Genomic DNA, 16,963 nt, shown 5'->3' on the forward strand with positions numbered 1-16,963 from the left:
ATTGTGAGAGTTAAACCAAAAAGAACTATAAAATGGTAAAGTCCAGAATCAACAGCAACACATAAAAGATTAACATGACGCGGCTGTTGTGAAGACTTCATTATCACCGTGTTCCTAGTCAGAACAAAGGTGTGAAAGGATGGGAAGGTTTAACAATTTTAGAGTGTGATATGAAAATAAATTGAGGTACTCACCATCCACCCTAAATTGCTATGGGCTTCAGGGCATTTAAAATCTAGGAACAATTAAAATCCAGATTATTCAAATACTTCAAAACTAACAGAAATAATTCTACTATATGGATACAAAGGTAAATTTCCTGGTGTAAGTATCTGAGGTGCCTCTCTGCACCTGGAAGCTCAGGTTTTTGAAAAGATGTTGTGGTATTTCTTGATTTTACTATTTTAATGACAGGAAGTGATGATCTTCATTTAATTGTCAATCTGTTCTTCAGAGATGTATAGATTTTTACCATGCTGGAAAATAGTTTGGATATTTAGCATTACTGAAGGGAGACAGACTTTTACAAAGGGTGATTCTCCCCCTTATCTTACAGAGGCTTCCAGCCTTAATTTATTAACCTTTATTACGCTCTATGCATTGATTAGAGAGCCTAGGAGACCCCCTAAGAGTAGATGCCTAGTTCTTACGTATCTGAGGCAGGATGTCCTGAATTTCATACATGTTACCACATGCCAATATCTGTGAAAATTCATGCCTCCTTAAAATCACCTCCTCTGTTTAAAACAAGCAAGCAAATGGTTTTTTTTGCATATTTCCATGTCTTCCCATGCAAAGTCTTTATTTTACCAAACAGGGCAAGGACCAGAAGGTGACTTTCAAAGAAACAGTGAAAAATAACTTGAAAGTACAAACCGAGAGCAGAGGATATCATCTGCTGGTTTTGAGGAGAGAGCATTTTCTTACATTGATTCTTTTCTCTTTGACTTTCTGGTAGCATCTAAAATGTGGTCATTCAGTTTTAGAGATGTGTTCTGGAAGTAGGCTTAACCAATCAGGAAATTAGAGTCCCTATCATGCAGCTTCTCTAGTGAATCACAGAGGGGGTGAAACAAAGCAAAGAGGGATTTACTAAAGATAAAATTTAATTAAAAGTAGAGAATATGAAATATAATAAATATTAAAATAAAGAACTGCCTTCTGGGGGCAGGTAGTGACATGAACATGGGATTAATTTTAATAAGCTGAATAACCCTTCACTAATACGAGTACTGAGGTCAGAATCTAGCCTAAGCATTTGAATATTTTCCTTGGTTCAGATTATTTGTTTCATATCTGTGAAAAGGTCAGCTTTTTCTATTCTAGCTGCACATAACTCTGAGAATTGTTTGGTGAGCAAAAAGAAATAAGAATGGAAAGTCTGCATTTCCTAAGGAGGGGGGAGAAAAGCCCCTTCTTAAGGACTTAACTAACTTAACTACTTAACTAACTTAAGTAAGTTCTTCAAAGTTTCACTTGAGAAGACACTGGCATACCAGAAGACACGAAAAAATAAGTTAACTCATGTTCATGTACAAAAGTGGTTGACAAGAAAGACTAAAATGCAAGACATATTATGCAGATATTTTTTTTTTTGTGAATGACAGTTACAGATTTACATAAGATTAAAATAACCTTTAAAATTAGGACAGCCAGGTCACTCCAATGTGCTCTGAATTACTGAGCTAATGATATTCTTATCCCTCCATGTCCTCTAGGCACTGCCTTTGAAAATCTGAACCTGTGCAAGAAAACCTAAGTCGAAAGAGCTTCCCTAGGAAAAGCACACCATACTTCTCTATTGGTGCTACATCTGAAAACAAAATGTACTTAAGTAGATATTTAAAGCCAGATATGCCTAGAGCCAAAAATAAACAAAACGGCCATTATTTCATATTACTCTTCCATCTGCATTTTGGACCAGTGCTTTTTTATGCAGACAGAGATTTGATTGTGGTGCATATGCTTAATATACTATAAAGAACAAGACTCTGAAGTCATCAGTTAGACAGCAGTAACGAAATTAGCAAATAATACTTAATTGATTTTCTGAAAAGTATAGTCAAGATCTTGTCACACAAGCTTTTATGGTGTACCTTTTATGCTGTACTACTAGTAAAAACAAACCCAAACTGGATTAAGTGGCCAGCTGGGGATACTGACCGCATAATTGAAGACCTGAGCGGTAAACAAGTATTTTAATTATCTCGAAGACTAGAGAGTCCAGGGGGAGAGGGGAGGAGTGACCAGAGTACATGGTATTCTGGCAACCTTCTAAGGATCTAATTGTTGATCGAGACTATAAATTAGAGCAATCCTAAAGAATGTGAAATCACTCATGTTTCCCATTTCGGATTTTCACACGGATGCCAGAATCCAGGCTACTAGTTTTAAATAAACAGGTATGCAGACTTCCTTACTTTCAGGACAGAAATTTTAACTCTGTAGTATGAGTCTATATCTTTCTCCTTTGTGCCTCCTATGTGTGGCAAGCTGTTTTCATGGCCTTTTAATGATAAAAACTGTGACACATTTTTGTGACATTTATATATGGTTACTAGATGTGATTTGTTTAAATTTACCATTAAGCAAATTATTAGTATTGTCTAAGAGCGTCTCTTGCTATTAGAGAACACTTCTAACCATATATGAATATATATGCTTCCAACCTGTATACATCTATAGGTGTGTATTTCTTAAGTAGTTTGAGTCAAACACTTAAAACGTACGACACTCTTTGTAGTGGAGTGATACAGGACTCCACTACAGGACTCTAGGATAAATGCTTCTCAGTATTTTGAGCAATGATTTGCAAGTAAGCATAAAATCACTGCTGATAAAATTTATGGCTGATGCAAGGATTGGTTGAGTGGTAAATAGTTATAATCAGGCCTCACATTCATCTGGTATGATTTGGATTACAACAGTTATATTTATTTGACTTCTGTTGGTTTTGGCTCTGCTCTGAGGCAGCCAGACGCGTGCTAGCTCTGATTCAAAAGGCATGCAGATGCAGTCAGCCTAACAAGTGTGTTTGAACTCTCAGCAGTGTTCATTAGCTTATTGAACACACCGTCCTGCTACTCGCGACTGCACAGCTTCCATTTTGCTGCTGTCTGGGTTTGGAGTATTAGTAGAAAGCGTTTGTGTCTTCCTTGAAAATCCTTTCACCCTGGATAGTCTGGCTCATTCCAGCAAGATGAGTTTTAAAAGAAGAAAATGCAGTGTTTTTCATCTAATGAAAAGGGATTGAATCCTGGATACAGCACAGGAGGCTGAGCTAAGGTTTCCAAGGACAGGAGTCTATTGTGGGGATTATATTGGAAAAACAAACTTAGGTATGGGAAAATGAAATTAAAATAAAGCTATCTTGCAGTCTTCTAAACTCAGAAATAATGGACAGGAGCAGTTAGGCGGTGTTAATCCTTCTAGGTAGCACTGAAGATACCAATGCTCAAATGTTGTATTCTGATCTCATGTCCACATTAAAAAAGAAATACTGAAAAATTATGAAAATGAGAGTCACAAATACTAGACAAAATCTTTATAGTGAGAAGAAAAGATCTCAGCCTCTGTCTTTTAAGAAAAAGCATGGGGCAAAAGCTGATTGTATAATTATATATGTGAAAGCCAAGAAAATACTGAATTCTGAAAGGTTGTTTTTTACGTCTTAGAGAAAGGTGTATCAAACGCCTCAGTACCATCAAACAAAAGTAAGAATGCCTCACACAGGTGGACCAGCTGAGGTTATTTTAACCTAATGACTTCAGAGTAGGTTGCTGGAGACTGTAAAGATTTACTCATGTATATATACATTTGTAAGCATTGAATACGATTAACTATGAGGCAAATGAAAATAGAGATTCTCTGTTTCTTTGGGCAAAGTACCTGGTAGTAGCTGAGATTGAACTCTTCTGTACCAAAGATGTTATAACTAAATTATCTAATGCTCCCTTCTATGTTTAATGTCCATGAATTTATGTATTCTTATGTTTGAAGAGCATATAAATGCATCGTTTACAAGAGGCAGCATTTTTATGTTTTAATGACACATTTATCCTGAGTATGTTGTGTGTATGACCATGTGCATTAGTATGAATATATTAGAAGTACTGCAGCAATATCATGTCTCCCAGATGTAATATTGCAACATGTATTTGCATAAGCTCTTTAACTATGGAACATAGTACATTTTCTTCTCTTATCAGTACAGATTTGCAGAATTTATTTATATATGGGTCTATAGAGAATAAGAGAGTACTGCAGGCTCCATAAAAGTTATGCTTAATGACAATTTTGATTGCTGTGGTTTTCACCTTAAATTTTAGGATTAAATGTTCAAACCTATCACTGGAGTTGCTTTAAAAATCATCTAAAAAAGAATAGATTTTCCCATAGGCCTATGTAGAAATAGAACTATGTTGATACGTGACTAAATACAAAGTTAGATTTTTAGTAAAAGAATTTTGTTTGCTTTGCTCAGCATAAGGGGAAATGTCAAAAGGCCTGATAAACTAAAAAAACCTGCCACTCACCGACTGAAAATTAGCTCTTTTGAAGTTGCTGCAGTTCAGGCACTCTTAAACTCAGGCATCTAAAACAAAAATGTAGCTACAGTTTAAAATATTTTCCATTATATAAAAGTCCTTATTAGTGGAGTCTGTACTGATATTGACACACACGATAAATATTAATAAGCCACTAAGAGAATAAATATCTGAGAAGGTAGTAAATACACAGTTTCTAAGCAAGTCAGTCATGATTTTCCTCCCCAGGTTTCCATTCTAGATCCATGTTCCTCATTCATTTTACCTCGCTATTATATTTGTCATTGACTGTTCTGCAGTGGTATGTGAATGGAGTTTTTGCCCTCGATCTGTAAGTTCAGACACTATATACTCAGTTTTAGTACAATCTGTGATCAGAAAAGACATATAAAAAACTGGTTTTCATTTCCATTTGGACTGTGCAGTACAATTACCAAAGTTTGGTCACCTCAGACATTACATGCTGCATCTCTGTGCGACAGTTTCCTTATTTCCTGAATGCTTCTTACAATACTCTTCTTCATAAAATATTCTACGACTTTAAATGAAAGGTGAAATATAAAAGTATTTAATTCAAGAGAAAGGCTGGAAAGCTGCAGGGTAAATCTGCCATTCAAAGGGAACTTGGCAAGCTGGAAAAACCTCATGAAGCTCAATAAAGAAAAACACAGAGTGTTGCACCTGGGATGCAGTATCCCCACGCACCTGTGCAGTCTGGTGGCTGATGAGGTAGCAGACCACTGAGTTGTCCAGAGAGACTGGAATATGCATCTGAGATTTCAACTGGGCCAGGCCCTGAGCAGCCTCATTCAACTCTGGAGTGGAACTTGACTTCAGGGTTGAAGTTGCTTTGAGCTGGGTGCCAGATCAGACATCTCCAGAAGTCCCTTCTGAAGAAAATATATTCTATGTCTCTATCTCAGCGCAGTTTCTTTCAGCATGGTACTTGGAAAAGCGGTCCTCAAAATTTGAAAGCGCACACTTTCTCCCTCTTATACCCCCTCAAAAACAAATACAGTAATTTAGAGTGTAAAATGAAGTTATTGTCTGCTCATTTTATTGGTTTCTGATATCTTAAAAATACAACTGAAAAGAATGTCTTTCTTCTATGATTAGATCTAAAATGCCATGACACTACACAGCAGGTTGCTCTTTCTCAACTATAAATTTTATCACTACTACTTCCCAAGTTCTCTACTAAAAATGGACAGCTTGTGAAATAGTTCAACCTGTCTGCCTTCTGACAGGTCTTGCTACAAAAACCTGAGTTATCCAAGAACACTCTGTAGCTGTCATGGCCAACTATCACTCCACAAACCTGACTTCTAAAGAAAAATCCTTTGGGAATCAGAATAACAACAACATTAGCCAGAAAGTCCACCTTTCTGCAGAAGAGCACACACGCAGAATTTATTTGTGTGTCATAACTCTGAATTTGGAAAGAATGTTGCTTCCAGTTTTATATGAATGACCAGATTGCTGCAACCATTAGAATACAACCGTACATTTTTTTTTTCAGGAAAACATAGGTAAGGATCAGACACAGTTTAAAAAAATAAACCACAGCAGAACCTTACCACTAAGTGAGTTGTTTAGGAGCTATTGATAATGACAAAAATCAAGCATACAGGTTTTTTAATCTACTGCTAATAGTAATAATAATATTGATGGTGATGATGAATACTCAAATACTGTTATATTCTCTCATTGCACTAGATATGCTCTATGATTTGGACACCTTCACTGGAAAATCCAGGTCATACAAAGAAATACTGATTTTGTGTCAGGAAAATTGCTCATATAGTAATACACTTATTGACTTAAGAAAAAATGCAAATGACTGTTTTATAACACTTAGAAGATTGTTTGACTTAGTATCTCTCTTCTGAAATAGTAACCTTTCTACAACTATGGCAATATATAAATGATGGGGCTGGTTTTCTTTGCTTTTTGGTTTTTTTAGGAAATATAAGTTTAAACAACTTAAATTTCAGTTTCAACAAGTAGTTATATTGGGATTGCTGGATATGATTTTAAGCCTATGTAGATTTCAGCATGTTCCAATATTTCTAAATTGCTGGAACCTTAGAAATTAAATGTACGTTTCTTCATGGTTTCCCTTCAGTTTTCTCCATCTGTTTTTTTAAGTGCTCCAACTTCCATTAGGCTAAAGATTTTAAAATACAGCCTGCTTTTCTAGAGTTTCTGATGTCAAGTTTCTCCAGAGTCACATTAACAAATTACAAATACGTAAGGCGCTTTCAAAATACATAAATTTGGCATTCCTTGAGAGAGTTCTCTTGCCAGTACATTAATTAGGAAAATGTTCCTTATGACTATCTATTTAAATTACCAATGTTTAATTAGCTATTATTGCTGAATTAAGGATTGATTCCTCATATCACTATATATTGGTCCAGGCTTTCACCCATCATAGCCAAGTTTGCTCAGATGAAAAGCGCAGTGAGAAGGTGACCTTGAATTCTGGCGATGCTTGATGCCAGCTGATCCGATGCTTAAAGGCCAGAGGAACACAAAAGTTGTTCCTACTCAGTTGCCAACAGCAGATTAAGATAGTCCAGGTAGACCTATCAGCTTCATGGAGAAAGGTTTTCCTTTTTTTTAAGTTATTATGACAAGTTCTATGCCTTCAAACTTTCTCCAAAGATACTTTTGCTGCAGAGCTACTGTGCTGAAATTGCCTTTGTTGCGAGGGGGATTAAGCAGTGCCAGTGTAGTCCATTATTGGATCCACTGACTTCTGCACTAAAACAGTGTTCCCTGTTTTTAAGAGTTGCCTCCAAGTCTACTGAAATAACTATACTTCTACAAATATTTGGATGTATACCTTTCGGGTTTTTTTGCAGTAAAAACTGAATGGATGTACAGGCAAGATAATCTATCTCTTAAGGTTACAAATTAGCAAGAATCGCACCACAAGTATTTCTGAAAACAAAAAAGACACAGTAAAGAAACAGAGATACTGGAAAGTTCAGCAACCTTCTGGCTCTCATGTTTGTGCTGGTTTTGGCTGGGATAGAGTTAATTTTCTTCATAGTAGCTAGTATGGGGCTATGTTTTAGATTCACACTGAAAAGAGTGTTGATAATGAGGATATGTTTTGGTTGTTGCTAGGCAGTGCGTACACTAGTCAAGGACTTTTTTCAGCTCCCCATGCTCTGCCAGGTACACAAGAAACCAGGAGGGCACACGGCTGGGACAGCTGACCCTGACTGACCCAAGGGATGTCCCACACCATATGACACCATGCCCAGCATATAAAGCTGGGGGAAGAAGGAGGAAGGGGGAACGTTTGGAGTGATGGAGTTTGTCTTCCCCAGTAACCGTTACGCGTGACGGAGCCCTGCTTTCCTGGGGATGGCTGAACCCCTGCCTGCCCGTGGGAAGGAGTGAATGAATTCCTTGTTTTGCTTTGCTTGTGTGCGTGGCTTTTGCTTTACCTGTTAAACTGCCTTTATCTCAACCCAGGAGTTTTCTCACTTTTACCTTTCTGATTCTCTCGCCCACCACACCAGAGGGGAGTGAACGAGCAGCTGTGTGGGGCTTAGTTGCCGGCTGGGGTTAGACCATGACGTTCAAAACACAATTTATGGGGAAGGCTGGCTGGAATAAAGTAAGAGCCAATTCTACAGAACAAAGACAAAAAGCTTCACTTTCCAAACCATGCTAAAGAACATATACTGAGATCATATTATTCTCTTGAGCTACCAAATTCCCAGGCTAAGATTTTACTGCCCACAACATTAAGCAATCATTGAAGGCACTCCTGACTTCTGTCCAATCCTACTGTGCAGCAGACCATAGACCTAAACTCTCAATTCATAGTTGTCCATTTAACATTTCTGCTTTCGCCAAATTTGTGGTTTAGACATGATTAAGAAATAAAGTTACAAAACCAATGGAAAATAGGCTGGCATTGTAACGTTTCTTGCCAAGATGAAACCAAATACTGCAAAATAACACTCAAAAAGAGTCAGATGTTTGAGTCTGTACTTTGGACTTCTATGATTTAAGGACTAAAGGTGCTAAAGTTGAAAAGATGAAAGGGGGAAAGGGAAGGGGAAAGGAAAGGAATGGAATTTGTGTGTACTTACCCAAGGTGACTGATACGCAGATAATGAATGCATCATGGAGTCTTTTTTTTTTTGTCCTAGCATCAGGAAAAAGCAAGAGCCTTTCATTTCCTGATAGGAAATTAAAATTAGTTCCACCCAATAGTGACCTTTCACTAGCTTAACTTCCCCTGAACCCTTCAGTATAATTATTTAAAGAAGGTGATGAGTAAGGATAGTATCTAATATAATGAGGTCTATATGCATCATCTTCCATACCAACAAAATGATAATCTTTATAAAGAACTTACTTGCGGTGCTCTGTATTCCCATGGTGGGAATATAACAACTGCATAAATTGAACATTGTGTCTAAGTTGCAGCTTCTCAGAAAGCAAAAGGGATGAGCATCTTTAAAGTACTTGGAGAACTGAAAGAGCTGTATAATCAATGTCTCCCCTCTTAAGTTGCACGTGATGAATGAAGAATAATAAAACAATAGAAGTATCTGATGTTAGAATTCAGAACCCATCACTTCACAGATTCACAATCATTATTTGATCTACATAATTATACTGAATATCTCAATCAAACTAAGAATAATTAAATAAGAAAATGGTCTGAACTTCATTTCAAAGAAGACTTGGCTACAGTTAGAAAATATTTTTGCACGTCTATCTTGAAGTGTATGACAATGTAAGTATGATTACATCTAAAAATTACATAATTTTTCCTAAAACCGCGGATCTAATATAGGCAGAGCATAAAGAAATAATTAAAAAGTAGTAAGGAATCCCCCTTAAAAAAAATCCCTAAACTTTCGGGTTTTCCTAAGGAATCAGTTCCCCTGTTCATTTCACTACCAAGCTGTGGAAACAGTGGTACCAGCACAGGAGCAAGAAGGGCAGGGAGCAGTGGTTAGAGATAAGGACATGGCAGCCAGTACTGCCTTCAAAGAAATGCACGTAGCACCCTTCTTCAGGGGCAGAATTCAGTCCTTGGGAAGAGTCTGTGCTCCTGATCTAAATTAGACAGCTGCTAAAAACCTCCTGTGCGTGGGCTGCACCGTGACCCCAATGCCTGTAAAAGCACTCTGGCTACGACCACTTTCACCCCTAATCTGATCCCTGAAAACCAAGCCTTAGAAGATGTGTAAAGTACTTATTCACTTCTGAGCACGCTTTAAAGCTATCCCTTAGAGCAGATGGAGTTTATTTTGTAATCTCTTTACAGCAGCTGAGCAGCAAAAGAAATATACAGCAGTGCAGTCCAGAGTCAGTATCTCCCTTTAAATTATTTCAAATATTATAAAAATTACTTTGTGTCTAATAGAGGCACCTCTTCCTGTGAAAAGGGAAAGGTTAAGTTACTGTCAATGACATTTGATTAAATATTTGCTAATCAAATTTATTTTTCATTAATGGATGGATTTGTTAGTCTCTGCATCTCAGTGATAGCCTCAAGAACTCAGCACTAGAAAATCTTTGATTACCCTTTTACAGATTTATAAATATTTTAGTGATCTAATCAAAGTAAAGGAACAATGGAATATGATTTAGGTAAGTATTATAAAAAGAGTTAGTGAACAGCTAGTCTTTCTTTGCACAATCTACTTCTGAGTGATTCTGAATAGGAATGAATTCCTTAATTTCAATCAGTTTGGAAATAATTTATGAACAGAATAAGGGCAGACATTCTTGAATATGTTAATTTGTATAAGTTGTTTCCCCAGTTCTAGTAAATGTTAAAAATAAAAATCTTCAGAAAATATATCCCCATTTGAGCCTGAATTTCTCTCTGAGAAGAATTGACACAATCTAGAAGCCTCATTTTTTTCTTGTTTTTACAGAAATTGGAGCAACTGAAAATGAAGAGTGAGGGTGAGGGAGAGGGAGGGTCTATACTACACACTATTATAATATATATTAATTATAGATTTTAATTATGCCTCTATACTACCATTCTTATACTGAATTTTTTTTAATTTAGATTTAATGTGTACTTGAAAAGATGAACAGAAGACTTGATGATGTACTTCAGTTACCACTTGTTTGAACATAATATATGCTTTAGTTGATTTTACTCACACTTTAGTTTTTTTTATGGTAATTGCCTACTTATCCTGTTCTTGTCAGCTAATCAGGAGTAATTATTACATCTCTAATTGACCAACAATAACTACTGTATCTTGTTTTGTTAATTAAATGCTTGTTTAGGAGAATATTTAATTTGCTGTAGTAACTTTTTTTTTCTTGGTGAGCAAGTCGACATAACTTTATTATTATTCTGCCTGTATAAGGCAGCGCATGCAAAGCTCCTAAGAAGATTATGTATAACACCTTATATCTACCATAAAAGGGCTCAGCTGAAGCTTATGTTACTGTTAAACGCCTTGTAAAAGGAATCTGTGACAAAGTTTCAGTTACGATATGGAAAGCATTCCAGCACAGAAAAAAAATCAAGAAAATAAGGTGATTTTCCCCATAGATAATATGTTAGGGATCTTGTTTCAGGCTAACTCCCAGCTTACATAGCCTTTAATGAGATCCCAAAGAAAACAACGTATCATCGAAGTCAGGGGCTCCTTGTTCATAAAGCAAAGGTGACAATTACCATGAGTCAGCAGTGTCCTCAGGCCCCCCCTAGGAACATTAAGGGACTTCAGTCATCTGGGAAGCTGGACCGAAGCAGAGGAGGGAACCAGGAGACCCTCCCCGGCCACTCTTCCAGCACACAAGGTCTTCAACAATGCAGGTGCTGCCACTGTGCACAGAAGAGCGGCAATAATGTACAATAATCTCTGGGGAGGTGATCCGAAGTTGCTCATGGAGGGCAGCCTTTATGCCTGCCTCAAAGCAGTGTGTGGAAAGTCAGGTGGCAGCCTCAGGTGTAGCACAACCAAATGACATAATTTCACATCCAGTTCCTACAGCTACCACTTCTTACCACGGGCATGATGCCGATTCGGCATTGCTTAGTCCTCAGATGTAGCAAATCTGTGTGTAGGGATGAACAAATTTGTTCTAACCACATCTTACTGTAATTTAGTTTCATGAGCTACACACATAACTCACAAGGTAAAGAATTGTATAAGGAACAAGAAACTAGGATTCACATACTGCTGACTCAGTAAACTGAGGACTGCATAGTTTCTTTAAGTGCTTGCTCTACAGAGTTAAAGGTCCAGATTTGCTTCTGTTGTTTCAGAGTTCCTAAAAAAGCGCACTCTTGTGTCATTCCACAATGCAGTGCAATTTATGTAAGCTCATGAACCAATACAACGTATGCAAACTCGGTCTGTTGACAAAAAAGAAGAGGTCAGTGGGCATTCGGGACTCCACAAAGCATAATCTGAGAGCTACAGAACTACAAAATTAGGCTCTTCATTTTTTCCCCTAATTATTCTTAATGATGTAAAAGAGGAGGAGTGCAATGTTTACCTTAGTCTTACAATTTTTGAGGGCGGCGGGGGGTGGGGGTGGGGTGTAAATCTTCTTTGATACATCCAAGGGCTTTTTTTCAGTGAAGATGATCTTCCTGTGAAAAAGACAAGGACAGTTCTTTCTTACAGAAATTTCTACAAATAAGTCTATTACAGTAGAAAATGTGGCCTAAGAAACATTCTCGGCACAAGGTTGAGAAGATTTAAATTGTGCCATATGTAGCGTAATAAAATCTTTTTTTTTCAGAATAAAATGAACTGTTCTGCATGACCTTGGTCAAACCAGAATGTTTTTTGCTCGTAATAAACTACTGGTATTGTCTCCGAGAGGCCACACCTTGCATAAGCAGTGACCTTCATTTCCCTTTCATCAGCCTGGGAAGCACAGAGGTCCCTTAGAATATATGAATACTTTTTTTCTGCTATTCTGCAAGGACTCTCCTTGTTTTCTCAAGCAATATTGGAAGGTAATATTCTGTAGTTCATAGTAATTGCACATCTGGTGAAATTCTTTGGCCCTTATGCTTTGAATATCATATTTTAATCTGTACCTTATTTAAAAGGGAGAGCCATTTTGGAATCAAAAATAAAGCAGTACCACTTCACCTCATGTGTGATGCTTCCATAGATCAAGTTCTGGCACTGTATGGGGTTATTTTTGTCTGTTGGTATGTCAGTTTAGCTGTGTAAGGGCAGCTGTTTATTTTAAGTAATACGTGATCCTTGGAACCCATCCAAGCTACAGCACCTGTAGCTGGTCATGTGCTTACAGAAGAGGGGACCGTTGTATTGTTCTTTACATACGTCCTTGGTCTCGAACATTTGCTACCAGGTTTGAGCAATTTGGCCTGTTCTTACCTGTAAAGGTAGAAGAGCACCAAGCCTGTTTCTGAAAGACTTAAAAAGAAAATAAATCCAGGATCATTCTAGTAGCTAGCATGGAATTAAATTCGAATATTTAAATAAGTCTGTATTGTTAAATATCATACTGAGTTGGAAACAGCCGGTTTGAATATGTAGAAGCTTTAAAGAATATATGGGAAATTATATGTGATTGGGAGAGTGCTTCAAAGTGCTTTTTGGCACAACACACAATTACCTCATACTAACTAGGATTCAAACTACAAATGATTAAAAAGGAAGCTGGAGAATTAAGTGTGAGCTAAAGGGGGAACAAATCCTGGTAACTAAAGCAAAGGTTCACAATACAGGGGTTTATCAGTATGAAGTAGACTAAATCATCCCTATTTGGTCTCTTTTTTTAAACTTATTCAAGGAATACCAAAACCGTTCAGGACCTGCAGCTCAAACCACGCTTACCAGAATACCTAATGGGGCTGGTTTAGGAGTTTTTAATCAAAAATTGAAAACATTTCTAGCATTCCTGAGCTGATTTTAAGAGTTGCAGAATCTGCTAGTGAATTCAACACCAAATTAAAGGTGACTGTGCTGAATCTAAGTAGAAGGATTTATTCAAATCACTTGATTTTTTTAAAGAAACAGTCAGATTTGGTTAATTTGGTTACTAATTAATAGTAACTCAAGCATCTGTAGTTTTTGCACACTTATACTTCTTAGGTGTCATTAATGTGTAAGTTATGAGCTAAATCTACAAACTTGTCCCTCCCCCTACCGGTCAGCCAATTAATATCTTACTCTTGTAAGGTTTGATGCTAATATATGTTTAAGCAGGCGATGTAGCTGAATAAAATAAATATTAATAGATCTAATAGGCATAAACACCAATTTCCCACTTGTTCAGTCGATAGTGGCTGACTTGAACACAAAGCTCAAAAAAGGCTTGTGCGTAAATAAGTAACTTCAAAAGAGCATTCATAAAAATTTGGATTCAAAATATCCAGAAGAGCTTGTTTTCATGCTCAGGGTATCACTACATTTGAAGCTACACAACATGCAGAGCCAGAATTGAAAAGCTGAAGGGAAAAATTGCTGGGATAGCTATTTCTCATTTTATATTGAAATTAAACCATTTGGGGCCTGAGTCCTTAGGCAATTTTCTGCTTAGGAATTCATTTAATGCTGTTGTTATTTTTCCTTCAAATTGATGAAATAAGACCATGGAAGACATTATACTTTTAAATACTCCTTTCATATGTGGAAAAGATCAGAGAACACCAAACTCCTCCAGATCTGATTTTCTGCTGGAGCAGAAGAGAATTTCTGCCCAGATCACAGCTGTACAAATCATAACCATTCGTTCATAGAGTGCAATACTAACTCTGACAGTCCATCTTACAGTAGACAGGTACAATGGTTTAGTAAAACCATCACATTACCTAAGGGTCACCATAAGTACAAAGCATAGTATCCCTTTAGAAATTATCCCGTGAAGTCAAAACGTGTTTTCAAAGCAAAAAAATAATATACTGTTAACTGAATGAGATATAATACTCTGAACAAAACCATCGCTATGGCAAAACAAAACACTGACATGGACTTAAAGAGAGATTTTCGGAAGCAATCACTGCCAAAACAAGCTAAGCATATCCTTCTAGGCTAGTTTTTACCACACTTCCTCAGAGATTCCCCAAACCAAGCATGATGGAAATCAAAGCAGTACTGTGCATTTCTGAACCAGCACCATTACAACCAGTGCTGAAAACAGATCTTGGCCCTGAATGATTAAACATTTCTTTGACTGGAGATAAAGAGTACTCTGACTGTAAGCCTAAGCGCAGTCATAAACCCATGTATTTCCAAGGCTTGCACACATTCCGTGTTGTTTTAAAACACATTTTCCACAAAATGTAACAGGTGGTATTAGTAATCGGGGGGGTGGGGGAGATAAAAGACATTTAAAATTTGAGATACAGTAAAAAAATATTTTTGTAATTTAGTCTCTTGTTTCTTCTTCAATTTGTCCCATATTAAACCATGAAAAAAGAACAAAAGGTTTTGGAAACACCAGAAAGAAAGGAATTAAATAGGAAGCAAATGAATGTGACAGTGGTATAGTTCATTTTAAATTGGATCACAGTAGAGGTACTAAAGGTAACTATTATATATTATTGACTTACTGAGATGCAGGATCTGATGCTCGAAAGGGTGCTAAGGCATTTACTCACAACTTATGGATCCATATGAATTCCAGTGTTACTCAGTCCAGTGCCCAATTGTTTATCATCTCACTAGAATTTGGAGGACATCCAGTAACTTCAGTAGAAGCTATGCAGATGTTTCTAAGGATGACGTTTGTGCAAATAAAAAGGTTGTTTTCTCTCACAAAAAGAAATAGGATGTTTCAACAGTCTGGTATGCAAGTACATACATTTCATAAGCATAGTGATATTGGCATAAACTAAAAAGCAAGCTAGTTTAGTGTGGTCTATAAACCAGTGAGGTTTTGACTGGTCAGTTTTAGATATCCCTGAAAGAATGTAGGAGTGGTGGCACTTCATTGTTTACATACTTTACTCCCACCTCCTTTACTGATTTTTCCCAAATATTTGCCCAAAATGTGTCCCAACCTCTCCTTATCCTGGTCACCTTTCTTTGTATCTTATCAACTTTTACTGTGCTATCCCTATAGTATCACATTTTACTCTACTGTTTCGAGAGGGCGGAGTGGATCTGCACCCAGTGTTCAAAGTGAGGTGACATGGCAGCTGTGTGTATAATGGCTCACAAAACTGTCTGCTTTATTCTCTTTTTTTCTAAAAATATTTGGGATTTTTGACCACAGAGGAAACTTAAGCTGAATTCTATAAAACTCTTTCTTACAATGCTGACTAACGAGATTCTCAGCGTAAGAATTAACTCACTACCTACCATTATATATGTTAAATTGCCATTATTTCTCTTCCTACATATATCAACATGGATCTTGGTCTGCTATTTTACCACTCAGTCCCTGAGAGTGCTGTCTGCATCTTTGTTGTCACTACCCTTGTCTTCATTACCCTGAATAAGTTTGCAAACTGTGTCACTTCACTGCTCATTCTCTTTTTCAGATGACTGATGAATATGTCCCCGTGGGACTCCATGGTGATTTTCTTTCAGCAAGAATACTGACCATTAACTCCTACTCTCCGTACTGTGAGCTGTTTCTGTGCGTGGTAAATGTGCAGAGTGGGAGGCTTCTTTATATACTTGCACCTTTTAAAAAATGATTCCATCTAACTTATAATTATGTCTAATACATAAATGATATTTTAATGATATAAATATATTCCTAGAAAGAGACTCAGCAATTATTCTTTTGAAAATGAACACTTTTCTTTTTCTTATTGGAAGTCATTTAGGTTTGCCCTCTGTCGCACCTTGACATTTTTGCTCAGCTTCTGGTTTTTTACGTATGAGAATCACTAGCCTTCCAATACCAAACTGTCATAGACTTGTATATTTTGAAAAGAAGCCAAGTTTCTGTATCATTACATTTACACATTCACCCTGAGGCATAATTGTTCTAATACACAATTTTCATCCTGCAATTTAAAGGAGAGTTAGTGTGTCTTTTTGCCTTCCAGTAACTGTCACAGGATTTTCAGTATGTATTGGATAACACGAGCCCTTTCCTGTTCCCGTGGAAATCAATATTAACACTTCATACCCATTAAAATCTATCAGAGAGAAAAATGAGATGTAGGTAATTAGGACCTACTTTTGTTTGGTCACTGGTTTTTTTGAAATCAGGAGAACTCTTAGTCAGGAAAGCGCAGGGTGGTCTGCAATAAGCTAAAACTTTCCAACAACAGGAACAGAGGTGAAATGCTTAGTGTCCCACCCGGTGGGACTCACGCTACTCCCATCCCCTCACCACGGAGCCATGTCACGCCGTGCCAGTGGCAGTGCCAAGCTGAAGGAAAACTGACTTCCCTGGGCCGAGAAGTGCCCTCGAGAGCAGCAATGCCCAAGGCGCAGATGGGGTAGTGGAAGACAGAG

General features: G+C 37.2%; 1 long non-coding RNA gene across 1 annotated transcript; it reads right to left on the reverse strand.

Moving 5' to 3' along the window:
• Window positions 1-86: 86 nt before the first annotated feature.
• On the reverse strand, window positions 87-5,429 carry LOC135313293 (uncharacterized). Its single transcript, XR_010372911.1, has 3 exons — window positions 5,253-5,429; window positions 4,536-4,594; window positions 87-235 (listed from the first exon to the last, which is right to left on the reverse strand). It is a non-coding gene; the product is annotated as an uncharacterized LOC135313293 (long non-coding RNA).
• Window positions 5,430-16,963: the final 11,534 nt, after the last annotated feature.

Source organism: Phalacrocorax carbo, chromosome 4, assembly GCF_963921805.1.
Source record: "Phalacrocorax carbo chromosome 4, bPhaCar2.1, whole genome shotgun sequence".
NCBI classification, from domain to species: Eukaryota; Metazoa; Chordata; class Aves; order Suliformes; family Phalacrocoracidae; genus Phalacrocorax; species Phalacrocorax carbo.